The 14389-nt window shown below is 38.2% G+C and overlaps 1 non-coding gene across 1 annotated transcript; it reads left to right on the top strand.

Annotated features, from left to right (window-relative positions):
* Positions 1-10850: 10850 nt before the first annotated feature.
* Positions 10851-10957, top strand: LOC116139537. The gene has a single exon (XR_004129485.1). It is a non-coding gene; the product is annotated as a small nucleolar RNA R71 (small nucleolar RNA).
* Positions 10958-14389: the final 3432 nt, after the last annotated feature.

Below are 14389 nucleotides of genomic sequence, written 5' to 3'. Positions count from 1 at the left end.
ATCTGGCAAAGACTGTAATATTAGGTCTATTGCTAAACCTTCATCAAGTCTGCATCCCAAAATCTCAAGCTTGTTCATATACTCGATCAACTTGAGTATATGATCGCCAATTTTGGTACCGTCTTCCATCCTACATTTGAATAATGATTGAGACACCATATGCTTCTCATTTCTCTGAAGAAAATGAAGAATAGAAGCTAAGTCCATTCTTTGGCATTGTTGTTGCAGTAATGGTGTCATTGATGCAAGCTCAATGTATCTAGTCATTTTTGCTTTCGCATCATGTGTATGCTTCACATATATATATCTAGTCTCTTAATGGTGTATAATCTATCGCTTGACTGAAGTATATCATTTATACTTCTATACCAGTCAATGAAATTCTCACCATTCCATTTCTCTCCCAGTTTGATGATTTGTCGCAGTGATGTTGGGATCATTTTGCTCAATTAAGTGAAACTACAAGTGCAGAATGAAGCAAAATTATTATCATGTTTATTTTTATTTAATAAGGCCTTTTATTAAATAATCGCTCTCACTATTTTCCTCAAGCGCCCTCACTATTAACTCGGAAAAGCTCGTTGGCTTTCCTAGTGGACTGAGATCCCATCTAGCCCATTTCAAACCTTCGCTTTGGCGAACAAACAAAAATGGGTTGATTAGGTAGGCCAACAAACTTAATCCACACCAGTTGATAGCTCCCACTACCAACCTCAAATGTGAAGTGATGCGTTGTTACTACAACATGCAATGATAGCAAGTGCACTAGTCGCATTAAGTAATAAAGTGATGAGTGAGTATCGTTCCCACGAGGATTGATTGTTAAGCACTAACTTTCCTAAGTGTTTTTCAAGTTGGAGCAACCGAAATTGTTTGGATTAATGGGAGACTAAAAATTAAAATTAAACAAAACTTACTAAATATTAAAAACTAAATAATGAAAGCAAAAGTTTAAATGCAAGGATAATACCAATTTAACAAACGCTTAGGGTTTTGACTTCATTCGGACTCTATGGAAGGATTCAATGGATTATGCTAATTCCACACTCACATGCACGGATTGTAAATCGAATTCCCTAAGTTGTCAAACATACCTTCTCAGGCTATGAATTCCTACTTTTCTCTATTACACTTTTGCACCCAACAAATTGAAGAATAATAGATTCAAGTTCATTAATCTAATGGAATCCTAGATTGATTTCATTGATTCTTAAATCTATCTCTAGCATTTAATACTACAATGGTGATTACCCAAGAAGCCCAATGTGATTCATTTCTCAATCTCATCATATTCATCAAATAAATTCAATAAAAATAGAATAACCACACAATCTATGCAATAGAGGATGGAAACAACAGTAATCAATTCATTAATCCATAAAAATCCGAAGTTCATCAAAACCCTAACCCAAAAAGGGTTAGTTCATAACTAATTTAACATAAACAGCAGGGAAAACAGTAAATAAAACAGTAAGCATATTGAAACAAAGAGAAAAGAAAAGATATCTCCCCTAGTTGAAGAATCCCTAAGGTTGAATCTCAAATCTTCTCCTCTTCTCTACAAAAATGTAATCTAATTCAAAGAAAACTCAAAAACAAGGCAAAACGTTCGGACTCCTTACAAAAATGGCAAAGTCTTCCTTTTATACGTCGCCCCAAAAATCTAAAACTTTCCTAAAATGAAACTGTGCGTTTTGAAGAAATCTAAAATTCGCAGACTTCGACGACGAGGTAAGCTGGAATCCCGTGGTTAACTTCCTTCGTTGCGGCAAAGAACAGAGCTTTGCTGCGACAAACAGTCATGAAAAATTCTGAATTTATAGAATTGCCCTTCGCTTGTTTCTCGCGGTGAACCTTCATGTAAAATTCTGAATTTATAGAATTGCCCTCCGCTTGTTTCTTTGCTTGAATCTTCAATCTCTGATGCTTTCCCATGGGAACAAGCTTCATAGTGCTTCTATCTGCTTCAGAACTTTTCCAAATTCCGAGATCCGCTCACTTTTGGGTCCAAAAACTCCAATTCACTCATTATTTACTCAAAATGTCCATTTTGGCCTGAAACACAAAATGTAGAGAATTAAGTATCAATTCAGGCAAAAATGAACTAAGAAGTATCTAAAATCCGGCCAAAAAGCCTAATAAAAAACAGTATAATTCTTGGATTATCAAATACCCCCAAACTAAAGACATGAATGTCCCCGAGCATCAGGTACAAAACAAAATGAAAGAAAAACAACAGACGCCCAAACAACGCAAAATAGCAAAATTAACAAAAATTAAAATAAAAGAAAAAACATAAGACTCAAGTCAAACCGATGAACTGCCTAGAATCCAAACAAGTCTCAAAGATCGTTGAAAAATTATTACTAGAAAAATGTTCAACACTCCAAGAAGTTATAAGTTGCATCGACTATCTTTCTTTATTGGTTTCCCGAGTAGGTGATCCCCACTTCAGTCCACATTCTGACTTCCCAGATTATTTTATGTAGAAATGCAAAGTGTATCAAATGATGGCAGACTCCATAAGCCTAAGTATCAAACTACTCTCCACTAATGAGGATTAGACATCACTAAAGATCAAAAGGTCTTTACAGGCCTGTAACGTTAGGCTCGGTTAGTGGGCTTCAAAGAAATGGACAGGATAAACAAAGCAAGAGAACTCAGTTTTCTTTAGGCAAACATCAAGACTCAAATCAACTTTCACTTTCTTCCTCAACCATCACCACACAGTCAACCAATTTATAACCCTCAAGCATGCACGTATCTTCTTTTTGCTATTGCATTGCACTTTTCAACTTCTGTTTTTCTTTTTTTTTCTTTTTCTTTTTTTTTTTTTTTTTTTGAAAACACATAGTAATCAAATTATTGATGTTAATTACCCTTTTTATTCTTCTTGCTTTTCTCACGACCCCCAAACTAATCTTTTAGTTCATTCACACAACTCTCCAAGTTCTTTGTGTTGTATTAGGTTCTGAATTCTCTTAAAGGTTGTGGATGTGTTTAGGGTGAAATGTTCGGGCGTTATTGGTTGGATAAGAAAACAAAAAGGGACTACGATGATTTCATAAGGTTCAAATGGGTAATTAGGGATAACATTCATGGTCGGCTAGAAAGGCTCAAACGTTCCGAAGAATGCCTAAAATCATTTCCTCAACAATGTCTATTCCTAAAATTTCGCCTCAAGCACTTCTAAACTAGGTTCTAGAGTCCACCAATATTATTAAGAGTTCACCTAACCATATAAAATGAATGTAAGCATGCCAAAAATAATGAACATGGTGGTTGAACCACTCAACAAACCTCAAGCAAAATTCAGTCAATCAACATAAACTTGAAGCAATGCTTAACATTTTTCAGAAATAAAAACCCAACAATCCTATTCTCATCATAGACTTATGTAATTCATCATTGGCATACACAACAAAACATGAAAGCAACAAAACAAAAATTAAAATTGTTCAAATTTTTCCTTACCCCCAAACTAAAGATGACATTGTCCCCAATATCACATTATGCACAATTTTGGAATAGAAAAACAGAACTTATAAAGGTACGAGATAGTTCCCTGATTAATCTGTGAAGTCGTAGTTTCTCTTAACAACTTGCACACCCTTTCCTTGGCTTTCTCATCACCAAACTCTGTAAAACAATTAACATTTTGTGTTGTCCACTATTAGAAAATGTCACTGACTAATGTGAAAATATTACAATCCTAATCTCATCCTTACAACTACGAAAAATTCAACAAAAATATAAACAATCCGAAAAACAATCCAAAACAAACCAAAAATCAGTTCAAAGTTCAACAAATACCCAACAATAAACCAAAATAAAGACAAATGAAAATAAAGTACAAAACAGGTGCTTCGGTTCATTCTTCGTCCTCCTCCTCTCCTTCGGTGTCGTCCTCTTCTATGTCGGAGGCCATCCACTCATCTGAATCCCAGTCCTCCCACTGGAATGCTGAAGTATCAATATCAAGCTTTTCACAGCAGCTCTGTTGCAAATTATAGATCATCCGGGTCTTATCTGCAATCCATGATTGACAGAGTTTCCACCTCTTCATCTTACTCAACATCTGCTGCATCATCTCCTTCATAGTGGCTATGGAACTGGATGATGTAGCAATGCCTTGTGTGGTTCACTGTCGTTTTGTCCCGGCTCTGGGCTGCTCACCAGGTTGCTACGCAAGATGCTTCTGAAAGTAGTTGGTGTCGAGGACTGGGGTAGCATGGATCAGTGGTTCATCATCAGTCTTCTCGACTCCTGCTTTAATGCACAGTGCTGTAATGAGCTATGGGAATGGGAAACTGCCTCGCCCTGGTTGAGCTGCATTCTTGATACTATTCAGAATAATGTTTCCCACGTCTATTTTCTTCCCTGTGGCAATGGAATGGAGAAGCAATGCCTTTTCATAAGTTACTGTGCTATAATGCGTCTCCAGCATCATCCTCGCACTCACAAAATATTGCCACAACCGAGCCATCAGAGTCAGATTGGTTCCCTTGATAGTCTTCTTTCCTTTCTTAGAAACCTCCCAAGTGGTATCCGGTTTTGTTATGATCGGAAGAATCACATCATCATCAAATTGTTTCAACTTGAACTCCACATGCTCATCACGGGAGATCTGAGGTAATTCAAAGAACTTATTTATCTCCTTTGCATCAAAGGGTATATCAATCCCCCTCACATAGACAAACCCCTCATTACACTTAGGGAGGTTGGCATAAAACTCTCTCACTATCGGCTCTACGGCCGCATGCTCGGGTTGACTCATAAACAACCCCCAATGTCTCCCATGACTCCATTCTTCAGCATGGACAGTGGTCAATCCATGTTTAGCAATGAATCCTTTATCCTTCCTTTGGGCTGCTCCTTCATAGCGTTGCCGAACTTTGTCACTTATAAACCGATTGTCCAACTTTTTCCCCTTTCCTTTACCTTTGGATGGTACTTTGAGCGGCATTTTTTTTTTTTTTAAGACTACACTTCAACTCAATAATGCAACTCAAAAATTCAACCCTAAACGCCCTACGATCAACCACAATCAATCCTACACAAAAAACAACACTTCCAAAATTTTGCACTTAGACCCCCAAACTTCGATTCTTCCACACTCAACCAAACACTCCAAAATTCAAAACCCTAACTCCTCAATATCACACAATTCAAGATCCACACTTCCTTAATCACAAGCAAAACATAAACTTCACAAAAATCCCAAAACTCAACTCAACAATCAAAATTTTCAGATCTACAACTCAAAACTCACAATTGTACAATTCAAAGTTTGGAAGGCTTGAAATCTTACCAATCCCAATTTCACCACCAATTTCACAGATTACGGCTCAGATTGCAAGATCCCCAAATTTTGTAGACCAAGGGTTTCCAAAATTTTTCGCAATTTTTCGTAGAAATCCTCGCTGAAATGAGTTGATTTTGTGTTTGGGAGAGTTTAGGAGTTAGAAGAAGTGATGAAAATTCACTGGGAAGGCTCAAGATTGAAGGTGGGAAAATTTGCTCTCGAATGTGTTTAAAGTTTTTGTGCTAAAATGAAAAAAAATCGTGTGGGTATTTATAAAAAACATACTTCGCCGCGGCGAAGTTCATCAAATCAAACCATATTTTAAAACCCAGTCGATTTTCTTTGCCATGGCAAAAAAATATAGTACCTACCACGCCGCGGTGAAGTTTCCTTAGCAAAAATTCACCCGACTTGCTTTGCCGCAGTGGAAAAATACAGGAGCTACCTCGCCTCGGTGAAGAGAAATCGTCGCCGCGGCAAAGTCTGGGACTTTTCGACTTCCATTTTTTGTTAAATGTTCTTTGCCGCGGTGAAGAAACTTCTTCGCCCCGGCAAAGTCTGGAACATTTTTCCTTTTTCGCCTTAGTTCAAAACTTCACCTGAAACACCCAAAAGTACACAAATTAAACTTCATCAAAAATCAAAAGATAGCAAAACAAATGCAAAGCAATAAACAAAATATAACAATTGAAAACACTTGGGTTGCCTCCGAAGGAGCGCTTGTTTATAGTCGAAAAACCTCGACTCTCTCAAGTTCTCATGTCGGGATGTCAAGTTGGATGGCGACTGACTTGTAACTCATCACCCCATCAATGTACGGCTTCAATCTCTGTCTGTTGACCTTAAATGTGCCCTTCTCTTCATGGAACACCTCCACCGACCCGTATGGGTAAACTTTTGTAACTATGAAGGGTCCGGACCATCTAGACTTAAGTTTTCCAGGGAAAAGCCTAAGTCTAGAGTTAAACAACAACACTTTCTGCCCCACTTCAAAGTTCTTCCTAATATGCTTGCATGCCACTTCTTGGTGTTTTCCTTGTACATCCTAACATTCTCATAAGCTTCATGATGGAATTCATCGAGTTCGTTCAAAGTCAGCATCCTTTCCTCCCCAGCAGCTCGCAAGTCCATGTTCAATTGCTTGACTGCCCAGTATGCCTTATGCTCGAGTTCTACCAGCAAGTGACATGCTTTCCCATAAACCATCCTAAATGGAGACATACCAATCGGAGTCTTAAATGCAGTGCGGTAGGCCCATAATACATCATCCAACTTCCGTGACCAATCCTTCCTTGATGCATTGACTGTCTTTTCTAAGATTCCCTTTAATTCTCTGTTCGACAGTTCCACTTGTCCACTAGTCTGTGGGTGGTAGGGTGTTGCGACTCTATGTTTTACCCCGTATTTCCCCAACAGTGCATCCAATTGCCTGTTGTAAAAATGCGATCCTCCATCACTAATTATTGCCCGTGGTACCCCAAACCTCGAGAAAATGTTCTTCCCCACAAAATTAACTACCACTCGGGCATCATTGGATGGCATTGCAACTGTTTCCACCCATTTTGATACGTAGTCTATTGCTACCAAAATGTACATGTTTCCATAAGAATTTGGGAAGAGACCCATGAAGTCAATTTCCCATACATCGAAAAGCTTAAAAACTAAGTTATTGTTCAGTGGCATCTCATCTCGCTTTGAAATATTCCCACTTTGTTGACACAGGTTGCATTCCTGAACCATTCGGAAGGAATCCTTGAAAAGGGTAGGGCAATAGAACCCAGATTGAAGAACCTTGGCTACTGTCCTAGCTCCTCCAAAATGGCCACCCACTTCCCTTTCATGACAATGCTGTAGGATACTCTCCATTTCCTCTTCCGGAACACACCTCCTTATCATCTGATCAGCACAATGTCTATAAAGAAATGGTTCTTCCCAAAAGTAGTACTTCAAATCAGAGAAAAACTTCTTCTTTTGTTGGAAAGTCATGCCGATTGGGAGCACTCTCGACGACAGGTAGTTTGCAAAATCTGCATACCACGGAGCTTCCTCCACTCTCATTAATTTGTTATCTGGGAAAGTTTCTCTGATTTGGGTTTCCTCTTCAATTCCCTGCAAAGGTCGTTCAATCCTTGACAAATGGTCCGCTACCACATTTTCTGACCCATTCTTATCTCGTATCTGAAACTCAAACTCTTGTAGCAATAGGATCCATCTTATCAGCCTCGGTTTCGCTTCTTGCTTTGCCAATAGGTGCTTGAGTGCTAAATGGCCCTTGAAGACTATCACCTTGGCACCTAGCAAATATGAATGAAATTTATCAAAAGCAAAAACCACAGCCAACAATTCTTTTTCAGTGGTGGTGTAATTCAATTGTGCATCAGTGAGTGTTTTGCTAGCATACTGAATTACATGCAACACTTATTTTTTCTTTCTCCTAACACTACTCCTAGTGCAAAATCACTAGCATCACACATAAATTCAAATGGTAGCCCCCAATCGGGGACTGCAATAATAGGTGCAGACACTAATAATTTCTTTAGAGTTTGAAAGGCATGCATGCATTCATTATTAAAATCAAAAGCAAAATCTTTAATAAATAAATTGCAAAGGGGTTTAGAGATCTTAGAAAAATATTTGAAAAACCGTCTGTAAAACCCCGCATGCCTTAAGAAACTTTGAACTGCTTTAACAGTTGAGGGTGGTGGCAACTTCTTAATCACGTCTGTCTTTGCTCGATCCACTTCTATGCCGTCTTTTGAGATTCTATGACCAAGCACTATCCCTTCCTCGACCATGAAGTGGCACTTTTCCCAGCTGAGCACCAAGTTCGTCTTCTGGCATCGCTGCAAAACAAATGAAAGATTAGATAAACAATGATCAAAGGATGAACCAAAAATAAAGAAGTCATCCATGAAGACTTCTATAACCCTCTCCACCATATCACCAAAGATCGACATCATGCATCTCTGAAATGTGGCTAGTGCATTGCATAACCCAAAGGGCATCCTTCAGTAAGCAAAGGTGCCATAGGGACAAGTGAAGGTCGTCTTCTCTTGATCCTCAGGAGCGATAACAATCTGGTTATACCCTGAACAACCATCTAGAAAACAGTAGTAAGCATGTCCTGCCAATCTCTCCAACATCTGATCGATGAAAGGAAGTGGAAAATGATCCTTTCTTGTCACTTCATTTAATTTCCGGTAGTCAATGCACACTCTCCAGCTTGTGACTGTCCTGGTTAGTATCAATTCATTGCTCTCATTCTTAATCACTGTGATACCTCCCTCCTTCGGAACCACTTGCACCGGACTCACCCACTTACTATCAGAAATAGGATAAATTATGCCTGCATCTAGAAGTTTCACCACCTCCTTTTTCACCACTTCCTTCATCGAAGTATTCAATCTTCATTATGGTTGAACTCTAGGCTTGATATCATCCTCCATGAGTATCTTATGCATGCAGAAAGATGGAGAGATGCCTCTAATATCCGAAATAGTCCATCCAATTGCTGATCGATGTTCTCTCAAAACCCGAATCAATCGCTCTTCTTCCAAATTGCTCAACTTTGAACTGATAATTATTGGGAAGGTTTCTGATTCCCCAAGATACACATATTTTAGGTGGGAAGGTAAAGGTTTCAATTCAAGCTTCGAAGGTTCTTCCTTTCTTTCCTTTTCCTTCTCTTTCTCAAAATCAAATTCCTCAAATTCAAGATCTTGGTTCTCATCATTTGGCTGAAGTGCCTCCAACAATCTAGCACATTCATTCTTTGCAGACTCCTCTACCTCTACTGTTCTTGATTGGCAATACATGCTTCTAGCGGTAGTTGTGGAGTGTTCTCTTTAATGGTCTCCGCTACTAGTTTATCCACCACATCAACACTAAAGCACAAATCCGTCTCTGATGGAAACTTTATAGCCTCAAACACATTCAACGTTACTTTTTCATCTTGAATCCTTAACAGTAACTTTCCTTCTTGCACATCTATAAGTGCTCTTCTTGTGGCCAAAAATGGTCAGCCCAAAATAAGAGGCATTTCCTTATCCTCTTCCATGTCCAAAACAACAAAATCCGCTGGAAAAATCACTTTGTCCACCTTCACCAACACATCCTCTACTATACCCCTCAGATGTTTTATGGATCTATTGCAAGTTGCAACGACATGGTTGTTGGCTTCACTTCACCAATTCCAATCTCCTGAAAACAGAAAAAGGCATTAAATTGATGCTAGCACCTAAATCACATAATACTCGATCAAAGGTAATGTCTCCTATAATGCAAGGAATAGTAAAACTCCCTAGATCCTTGAGTTTTGGGGGTAGCTTCTTCTGGAGAATTGCGCTGCACTCCTCTGTGAGCATCACTGTTTCCTCATCCTCTAACTTCCTTTTGTTTGATAAAATCTCTTTGAGAAATTTTGTGTAGCTCGGCATCTGTTGCAATGCACTTGCAAAAGGAATGTTAATATGCAATTTTCTAAATATTTCAATGAATTTGGAAAACTGCTTATCCTGATTCTTTTTCTTTAGTCTCTAAGGAAACGGCACAAGAGGAGTGTGATGTGCTAATTCTTGTGGTATCTCGGGAAATGGCAATTTCTCTTTCCTTTGTCTTTGCCTCTCTTCCCTTTTTTTTTTTATCTTCCTTGCACTGGTTGGTTTCTCTTCGGCAATGATCTCTTCATCAACTTCCTCCTCGGAATCTCCCTTTTCTTTTGGTGGGTTTTCTTCTTCTCTTGATTTTTCCACCTCTTTTAAAACTGTCTCACTTCTCAAAGTTATTGCATTCACTTGCCCACGTGGGTTAGTCACTGTGTTGCTCGGTAGTGAGCCCTATGGTCTCTCATTTAACTTATCCGCTAACTGACCCACTTGTACCTCCAAGTTTCGAATGGACGCCCCTGAATTTCTGAAATTTGTTCTCGTCTCATTCATAAAACCTATAGCCAAACATGTCCTCCAATTTTGTCACTCTTTGCTCTCCTTGTTGGTTGTTCACCCCTATTTGGTTGTTTGGCAATGCTCTTTGATTCCATTGATTGTTTTGCTGATTCTATTGGTTTTGATTGCCCCAAGACATGTTCGGGTGATTCCTCCAACCAGGATTATATGTGTTGAAGTACGGATTGTTCGGTTGCCTTTGATTTCCAGCCAAGTAGTTAACCTGCTCCAATGATGAAGATGCTGAGGCAAACGTGTTCCCTACTTGACATTCACTGCTCACGTGATTACCTGCACAAAATTGACAAGTTAGTTGAGGTGCCTGAATGGAATTTACCTGCATACTTCCCGATTGTTTCTGAAGTGCTGTTAATTGGGCTGAAATGGCTGTATATGCATCAACTTCATGAAGAGCCATGGATTTCTTCGGTTGCACCCTCTTATTAGGTCTTTGATAATTGTTGCTTGCCAGAACTTCAAGCAACTCATGAGCTTCTTCTGGTGTCTTATTTTGCAGTGCTCATCCCGCTGCTGCATCCACCATAGTTTGCATATTCACCATCAATCCGTTATAAAATGTTTGGACTTGCATCCAAACTGGCAACCCATGATGTGGACACCTCCTCAGTAATTCTTTGTATCTCTCCCAAGCCTCATACAATGATTCCGACTCTTCCTGTAGAAACGATATGATATCATTTCTTAGTTTTGCCGACTTTGTTGGAGGAAAGAATTTGGTCAGGAACTTATGTGCTAAATCATTCCATGATGTGATCGTTCCTAATGGTAGTGCCAGTAACCATCCCTTAGCTTTATCCTTTAATGAAAATGGGAATAGTCTCAATCTGATGGCGTCATCTGACATTCCGTTTGACTTGAAAGTATCACAAATCTCTAAAAAATTGGCAATGTGTAGATTTAGATCTTCCTTCAAATCTCCCCTGAACTGTACCGACTACTGGATCATCTAGATGATTGTCGACTTTATCTTGAAGTTGTTGGCTTGTACCACTGGTCTAGTAATGCTCGACCCACTACCTTCAACTATGGGAACTGAGAATTCCTTTAGTGTTCTATTTTCTGCCATCTCTACAACTATGACTTCAGGTTCAACTATGGCTTCTCGTTCTCTTCTCTCTTTGTTTAGTCTTCTGGTGGTTCTTTCAATTTCAGGATCAACAAGAACCACTGGCTGACGTCTTGCTCTTCTCATAAACTACACAGAAAGAAAAAAAAGTGAGATCACGAGCCAACCAAAAAGAATAACAAAATTTAAACTAACAAACAAATTAAACAAAAATAAAGCTCCAATCTAGCTAACACAAGCAAATTTAATGTTAACACACAGCTAAATCCCCGGCAACGGCACCAAAAACTTGATGCGTTGTTACAACAACATGCAATGATAGCAAGTGCACTAGTCGCATTAAGTAATAAAGTGATGAGTGAGTATCGTTCCCATGAGGATTGATTGTTAAGCACTAACTTTCCTAAGTGTTTTTCAAGTTGGAGCAACCGAAATTGTTTGGATTAATGGGAGACTAAAAATTAAACTTAAAAAAAAAAAAACTTACTAAATATTAAAAACTAAATAATGAAAGCAAAATTTTAAATGCAAGGATAATATCAATTTAACAAACGGTTAGGGTTTTGACTTCATTCGGACTCTATGGATGGATTCAATGGATTATGCTAATTCCACACTCACATGCACGGATTATAAATCGAATTCCCTAAGTTGTCAAACATACCTTCTCAGGCTATGAATTCCTACTTTTCTCTATTACACTTTCGCACCCAACAAATTGGAGAATAATAGATTCAAGTTCATTAAGCCAATGGAATCCTAGATTGATTTCATTGATTCTTAAATCTATCTCTCGCATTTAATACTACAATGGTGATTACCCAAGAAGCCCAATATGATTCATTTCTTAATCTCATCATATTCATCAAATAAATTCAATAAAAATAGAATAACCACATAATCTATGCAATAAAGGATGGAAACAACAGTAATCAATTCATTAATCCATAAAAATCTGAAGTTCATCAAAACCCTAACCCAAAAAGGGTTAGTTCATAACTAATTTAACACAAACAGTTGGGAAAACAGTAAATAAAACAGTAAGCATATTGAAATAAAAAGAAAAGAAAAGATATCTCCCCTAGTTGAAGAATCCCCAAGGTTGAATCTCAAATCTTCTCCTCTTCTCTACAAAAATGTAATCTAATTAAAAAAAAACTCAAAAACAAGGCAAAATGTTCGGACTCCTTACAAAAATGGCAAAGTGTTCCTTTTATACGTCGCCCCAAAAACCTAAAACTTTCCTAAAATGAAACTATGCATTTTGAAGAAATCTAAAATTCGCAGAGGTAAGCTGGAATCCCGTGGTTAACTTCCTTCGCCGCCGCGAACCTTCATGAAAAATTTTGAATTTACAGAATTGCCTTCTGCTTGTTTCTTTGCTTGAATCTTCAATCTCCGATGCTTTCCCATGGGAACAAGCTTCATAATGCTTCCATCTGGTTCAGAACTCTTCCAAATTCCGAGATCCGCTCACTTCTGGGTCCAGAAACTCCAATTCGCTCATTATTTACTCAAAATGTCCATTTTGTCATGAAACACAAAATGTAGAGAATTAAGTATCAATTCAAGCAAAAATGAACAAAGAAGTATCTAAAATCTGGCCAAAAAGCCTAATAAAAACAGTATAATTCTTGGATTATCATGAAGCAAGCCAATAAGCCAATCACACAATCCAATGACCTAGCCGTCGTCCTCAAGTGTGATTCCCAGTATCAATAGAGTGGACACTACATGTCGCCACGTAGACATAACGAATGTACTTCTCTACTATGCCTATGACGTGCTTATCAACCTTCGTTTTGGTGAAAAAGAAAAACTGTTATTTTAAGTCAATCCATTACCATTAAGGAAAACTCCAATGAATTTTAACCTCCCACTAGCAGAAATGTATCCTTTGCTTTGGCAAACAAGGTTCCGACGACGAACAGTGGTTTGATTAAAACCATGGTGATGGAAGGCATATGTGACTTAATATACTCAAGTTAAGGGTTTTTGTTTTTTATTTAATTTCTCACCAGATTATTATCTTTGTTAGAATGTCATTGTTTGGCATGTTATTGAACATTCAACCTTAGTATACATTCTAAACAAAATAAAACGTGCTGATACATGGCCCACTAAAACCAATTTCCTGAGCCTAGAGGAATCAGTGGGTCAACCTAGGGGTTTAAAAGTAAATCTTGGGTCTTCAAGTTATTCCTCTTCATAGCTCTTTTATTTTTTCTTCATGATCATTACAAAGTATTTTATAATAAAAATCCTATTCTAATTTACATTGATAAAGTAGCAACCTCGCGTTACATACGAGGGGAGTGAGATGAGAAGATGAAATACATGGAGACATAAGAGAGAGAGGCAGGACACACAAGTCATATTTCTTTATAAAATTACAAGCGAACCCAAAATTACAAAGACATACCAAAGGTCTAAGGCTCAAGTACCGGGCACCATGCAATTTCAAACAAGAACATTACATACAGCCAAAAATTAATATTTTGAATTTGGGTGGGTGGAATTATTAAATTACCCTTTTTATATGTGCAGAATTATTATTGGCTTTATAGGTTCAAAAACTGTAATTGGGCCCCTGTATGAAAAACAGAAAAGCAAAACGGAACAGTAACTTTCTTGTCGCGGCGAACTTCATACACACATGGTTGCTGCAGTGACGTTTTATTTCGCCATGGAAAATACCATAAACTTCCAGAAAACACAAAACGTTCCAGAGACTTTGATGTCGCGGCAAAGTTTTATTTCGCCGTGGCTAGATCCACTTTTCCAGCAGGTCACCATGGCAAAGGTTTATTTCGCCATGGCTAGATTCACTTTTTGCCTCTTGCCACGGCGAAGTGTTATTTCGCTGCGGCGTGAATCGTACAGTAACTCCTTTTTGTAGTTTTTCACGTAACGATATGGATCCAAATCGAATTGAATGCACAAGTATTCGACCAGGACATCAACCAACCAATAAGTCACTCATCAACACATCACTAGTCAATTGATCAGTTAATCTAAATTTTACAGATTTAAAAACAATCAATTTATGCATCA

Source organism: Pistacia vera, unplaced genomic scaffold (assembly GCF_008641045.1).
Source record: "Pistacia vera cultivar Batoury unplaced genomic scaffold, PisVer_v2 Contig351, whole genome shotgun sequence".
In the NCBI taxonomy this organism is placed as follows: domain Eukaryota; kingdom Viridiplantae; phylum Streptophyta; class Magnoliopsida; order Sapindales; family Anacardiaceae; genus Pistacia; species Pistacia vera.
The sequence above is the reverse complement of the archived record's forward strand: the minus strand, read 5'-3'. Positions and strand labels throughout refer to the sequence as shown.